General features: G+C 45.3%; 1 protein-coding gene across 2 annotated transcripts in view; it reads left to right on the top strand.

The window, feature by feature from the left end:
* Positions 1–1,030: 1,030 nt before the first annotated feature.
* Positions 1,031–6,000, top strand: part of ACAN (aggrecan) — a 79,150-nt gene continuing 74,180 nt past the window's right edge. For both annotated transcript variants that reach the window (XM_034784303.1, XM_034784302.1), the window contains exon 1: positions 1,031–1,426. The gene's annotated coding sequence lies outside the window, so the exon portion shown is untranslated. The remainder of the gene's footprint in view (positions 1,427–6,000) is intronic.

Raw genomic sequence — 6,000 nt, 5'->3', positions numbered from 1 at the left:
AGCACTTCCCCATGTCATCAGACTAACTCAGGACTAAGGCTGCATTTATTTATTGGAACCTAGCTGAGGTTTTTTGGTCATTGCTTCATTCCCCACCATTTCCAAGCTCTTCCTGGCTCGGTGTTTTCTCCCACCTCATCTTTTATTCCACCCAGCCTTTTAACAGGCTTTTTTCGTTGACAGTATCTCGTTACTTCATCACTTTTAAGTGCTCATTGGTTACTGAGGTTTTGGGGCCCTTTCCATTCCTTAGCACTGGAAATCCTCATCAGCTTTCCATCTCCGAATTCCTCCTTCCACTGCCTGTCCCCCTCTTCTTCCTACTCTCGTCCACTTCCCTCACTAAGTCACACAGTCAAAGCCACAACAGAGTGCTCTGAACGAGTGGTTCTCAACCTATGGTCCGCGGACCCGTGGGGGTCTGCAGACTATGTCTAAGGGGTCTGTGGAAGTTTGTTCTAACCATAGAACTGTGGTTTTCAACCTGGGGTCTGCAGACTGTCTAAGATTTCCAAAGGCGTCCACACCTCCATTTGAAATTTTTTAGGGGTCCGCAAATGAGAAAAGGTTGAGAACCACTGCTCTAAACTTTTTTAAATTTTCTGCTAGTTCCAGGCTCTCCCCAATCTACGTTACTCCGAATAAGTCTGTTAATTCCCAGTCAGACTGCAGTGATATTGACTGCATTGCAGGCATATTCTAACACTCTTTAATTAGCTTTCTTTTATTTTATTTAGCATAAACCCCGCATCTCTCTCTCTCTTCTCATTACCTAACCTATTCCTTTCTATCAACTTGTGGTCCCCAGTCTAGCGAGCTATGTTTAATCCCCATCCCCTCCTCCTCATTCAGTTTTCTCCCTTTGCAGTTTTTTTAAGTCATCTTTTCTTTTCTTTTTCTGCTTTTTTTTTCCTCTTTCCAAGAGGCTGGGCTTCCTTTCTGTCCTAGAGCCCTCCTATTTCCCCCTGCCCATGTGTTATTTCCCCTGGATGCCTGCCTACCTTTACTCTGAGAGTTTGAGGAGGATCCAATACACTTAGTAATCTGCCAGCTATTCCAGGAGGTATCTAAGGAGGCTGACAGGAGGAGTCTGAAGGTCTCTCTTACAGCCAGTGGCAGCTATGGTCTGATGTTGCAAACCGTCTCTCTTTTTTCACACTCACATATAGTACTCTTCAACCGTGCTGCTGCTCCTGCTGCCACTGTCTGAAAGGAACCTGACATACCACACAGGGAATTTTGATTTCTTCTGGGGGGACAAAAAAAAAAGGCTGGAAAACCCATCTGGAGGCTGTGAAGAAGACATACAGTAATAGCAAGAAGTGGCAAGCCCTTTCCTTATTAAACACAAAAAAGGAGAAAACCTAACTTCTCTGCCAGGTGTATGGGACTTAGATTCTTGAAACACTGCACTGAACTGTTAAAGGTAACGTATAGCACTTTCATCCATCATCTCTGCTTTGGTATTTTTTAACCTTTCTTTTTCTTTCCTCCGTGCCCTAAGGAAGCAGGGTACCGATATGTGGATTGGTTGTTTCCCTGGTGGGCAGGGGTTGGAGGATGTGAGGGAATTTGCTAACAGATCGATTCCAAACTTCTCTAATAAGTTCCACTCATGCACACGCACAGCTCCAGCAAGAGAAAAGTTTGCCTAGAACGTAAATATTGTTCAAGGTTGCCAGGAGCACCTTCTGGATATTAAACCTACAGCCAGAAGCAGCAATTATGTATTGAGTTTGTTGGTTCCCTTAGCAAAAAAAAAAAAAAAAAAAAAAAGCTTAATGTCTGGTTTTAAAGAAAGCCGTGCCAAGATCAACAGGTGGGAGTGGAGGAGGGGGTTAGTTTCCCCCCGCTCCTCCCAAGTGACCCCCTAAATCCTGAATGTCTCTTTAAGACTGATTTCAGCTGGCAGCTGAGCACCGAGAACAGTTCTCACACTGATGATGAGCAATGTGGGAAGGAGCGGCTGCTTTTTCTTTTCTTTAGAAATGTCCTAACCTGGGTTTTTGATTATTATTATTATTATTATTATTATTATTATTATTATTCATAGAGGGCAAAGGAAATAACTTAGTTAAAGGACTGTTGAACCCTGCATAGGGGATGGCTGGTACATCAGTACATCAGATGGGAGTAAAAAGGGACTGAATCCTGAAGGTGTGACAGTGCACACTGCTCATGTTAGAGTCACGGCAGCTGGAACTGAGCAACCTGTAGTGAAAGAGGCAGCAGAGATGCTAAGAGCCTCTCTAAGGACCTGCCTCTCTTTCTGAATGAATGAGTATGTTCTGAGCAATAGTCTGCAGGAAGTGCAGGCTTCGTGTATTCATTTTTCCCAAACAGCCTCAGAATTTTCTCCTTAAATCAGTTAATTGTTTTTAAAAGTTTTCATTTAAATCAAATGCCACGTGCTGCAGAAAGTCTGCCTTGGTTTAACCCTTTCCTTCTGAGCTTTCTGGCCAAGCACTAAAAGCTTTAGTTTGTAAACTTTCTTTACAAAGTTTCACCAAATGTCATTGGTTTTAGTCTGCCAAAAGGACGAAGAATTCCCAAAGGACAATAGCAAGGGGGGCTGCTGAGCCTTCCTCACTGCTTTGGGGTTTTTTATTTGTTCGGGGGGGTTTTCAAACTACAGATCAGATAAGGAACTTTGGTTCTGAGGGAGGAAACAATCATTTGGGGACTGACCTTAGTAGATTTTTCAGACTCTTCACCCACCCAATGGCCTAATTCCAGTAGGAGTTTCTCATTTACAGCTTTAACATCTGGGGAAGCAAACTTTGATCAGTAGAAAGTTTGGGTATCTCTGAACTAATCCTCTCTCCTCGGCCTTGCTGGTTGCTGTAGATGAGTTATGCCACACATAATATGATTTTTTTTTACATTAAATTCCCATGCTTGCTATAAGTAGATAGCTCGACTGATTCTGTCTCTAGAAGGACAGATCAAAGTGGTTATTTCCCCCCTCACTGAGATTTTTCAAGCTGGTGTCAGAGTGCTGGAGGGGGAGGGGGACATGCTATAGAAGCAAAGGTGTTGCTTGCTCACATGCTTCTCAGGTTAGGTTTGGAGGCTGGATTCAGGCAGCTGGAGAAGTCTGGAGATTTGCATACACAGGCTGTCTATTCTCAGTAACACGCCTGGCCTTTGGGGGGGAACTTCCATCTGTTCCACTTGAACTACTATTTAATGTTCCCTGTAATCAACTCCACCTACAGCAGCAGTTACTTGACAGCAGCACAAAGTCTTGGACAATCAGTGGGGAAAGAAAGCTGAGAAGATAGGAAAGTGAGGGAGTGGGGAAAGAGAACATGAGAGAGCGAGACTAACTGAAAAGAGCGTTAAATAACATTTAGCAGGCACCTGTGCTTTACATCTTCAGAACAAATAGGAATTCATCACTACTACACTCTTATGTAATTAGAATGGGCAGGTAAAGTGTCGGGGCAGGGGAGAATGGCTAATACCAAATAAACCAATGTAAGAAAAGATCAATACATATATAAGTGACGGAGGAACCCAAGTTATTCATGGCTTGTTCAGCGCTCTGATATCTAACCAGGGTTTGAACAGTAGCCTGAAGCCTGGGGGAAACAAATGTGTTAGAGTATTGCTCTTTCCTTTCCTGTCTCTGGTGCAGCACCTCAGCCAGTTTAAATTGGCATAGCACCATTGGCTTCAATTGACTTCATTGGAGCTACTCCGATTCACACCAGCGGAGGATCTAAGCATGTCTGCATTCAGCTGTGTGCTACAGGGGCTGTGGCCAGCGGGTCAGTTGCACCATCCCATTTTAAAAATCAACAGGATCCTTCTAAACCTAATGAGGCATCTTTCCCCCTTACGCCCTCCTGCCCCATCTGCCCCCTCCCCTTTGCAGGCGTTAGAGCAGGATGTTCTGCTACCACAAGACGATGCCAGTCTTGCCTGGTCTCCCTCCACACACTCCAATTTCCATGTGCTGAACAAACTGGTCTGTGTGTGCAGTTCCCAGCCAGCTTCCCAGCAGCAGCAACAACAAAAGCCGTGTTCATGGCCGGGTCTGGACCACATACAGTGCCAGAGCTCAGCTGCTGCAGAGCCGCTCAGAACATTCAGGGCCATTTAAAGAGTGAAAGAGAGAGAGAGAGAAGGAAAAGAGAGGGAGCCGTTATATAAAAAAATACTTGAGCCCAGTGCAACAACGGAAACCTTAGAGTTTACTTTTAAAAACTCAGTGCCTCCTTGTGAAGGAGCAGAACAGCTCAGCCTGTGTGTGCGGAGCTGATCTGCGGGCTCCGGCTGTATGTACAAGGGGAGAGTGTGTGTGTGAGTGGCTCCCCCTCCCTCGCTTTCAATGGACTTACAGTATAAACCTAAAGAAGCTTTTTGTTGGGCTTATGAATAGATGGGGGGGAGGCGTTTGTAACGGTCACCATCCAGCTTTTTAGATTCTCTTCACGTTGAGGCTTTGCCTGGGTTTTTAATTTGTTTGTTTGTTTTTAAATAAAAATTTCCACTTCTTCCCTGTAAGATGCTCCCATCTCTTTCGGGATCGGCTTGCCCTTTGCACTCATTGCTCAAAGCTGGTCCAGGCTAGAGAGGGCACAGGGTGTGTATGTGTGTGTGAGAATAGTAGGACATTTGGCTTTGATCCCAAATGATGCCCAAAAGCCTCCCTGGGCCTTGGCTTGGAAACCCCCAAGTTGTTGACTGGCAGGCAGGCAGGCAGCTTTTCTCCAGCTGCTAGAGTTTCCTCCTCCACTTTACAAACCCATCCCTGCTTGAACTTGTTGGTTTTAATGAACTTACATTAGAGATGGAGTTAGTCCATTACCTGATTAATCTTCATGAGTCTCCATGAGGCAGATGGATATATGTTATTGTCCCCATTTAGCAGATGGGTAAATCTGAGATAGAATGAGGTGAAGTAACTTGCCCAAGATGAGAGAGGAGGGTCAGAGTCAGGGAATGGAACAGAATATCAGCGTTGCTGGCTCTCAAACCCATGCCTGCTGTCCTCAGCTGAAGCCACTTGTTAGTGGAGTTTGCATATTTTCCATGATGCTGCATTTCACTGTGTCTCACTAGAGGGACCCTTGGGAGGGGAGAATAGAGTGTGTGTTTGGGAATCAATTGGTGATGACTAAGCGAAGGGGACAGAGCAATGTCATTTTGAGAGGAAGAGGTGACAGTGGAGCGGGATGGGAGGCCGGGGCATGTGCTCTAGATTTGGACTTTCTGCTTTGTAATCATTAGTTTCACCAGCCAAGGCACCGCTGCATGGAAGTTCACTAAGGCCAGCATTCTGGACTCCGCTGTAAGCTAGATAAAAGCTAGGTGTCTTGCACTAAGAGGAACCTTAGGGGAGGAGCAAAATTCTGAGATAAGCTATCTGTGGGCTCCTCCCTTTCTCCCCTCCCTGCCCCCAGATTAACAAAGCTGGTCCCGTAACCAGTGTGAAAAAGATATAATCAACACTGCAAACCCTGAGGCTGGTTAGCTGGAAGGCTTACACCATGAGGAGGAGTGGTTATTATTATAAGGGATTTTGGTGAGGAGGTGTCTTGAGAGAGGGAGGTCTGTGCTATAGGTCCTGGGAGGTGTGTTTGTTATTATTATAGATCAGGGCCCCATTGCACTAGGTGCTGTACAAATAGACTAAAAAGATGGTCCCGGTTATCATAGTGTTACCAGGCAATGATACTGGAGTGAAGGTTGTTCGAAAGGACTTGGGTGTAATATGTGTCTGGGAGAAATGAGGCGGTACAGAACTTTCTCCTATAGCTCCATGTGCTTATACAGAAAGCCCAGTGGCAGGGCACTTTGTGTTAGCAGAGGCAGTATCAGGGGGACAAATGAAGGAGCATTTATGAAGTGAAGGGCGACATAGAAAACTTCCTTGTCTTTTAGGTAGAAAATGTGTGTGACAGGAAACTATTTGGTGGGGCAGGGAGTGGCTGTGTTAGGCTGGAAAGGGTTGAAGCTGTCTGTTGAACCATGGCCAATAGACTAGCTTAC

The sequence above is a fragment of the Trachemys scripta genome, chromosome 10 (genome assembly GCF_013100865.1).
Source record: "Trachemys scripta elegans isolate TJP31775 chromosome 10, CAS_Tse_1.0, whole genome shotgun sequence".
Lineage (NCBI taxonomy): Eukaryota > Metazoa > Chordata > Testudines > Emydidae > Trachemys > Trachemys scripta.
The sequence above is the reverse complement of the archived record's forward strand: the minus strand, read 5'-3'. Positions and strand labels throughout refer to the sequence as shown.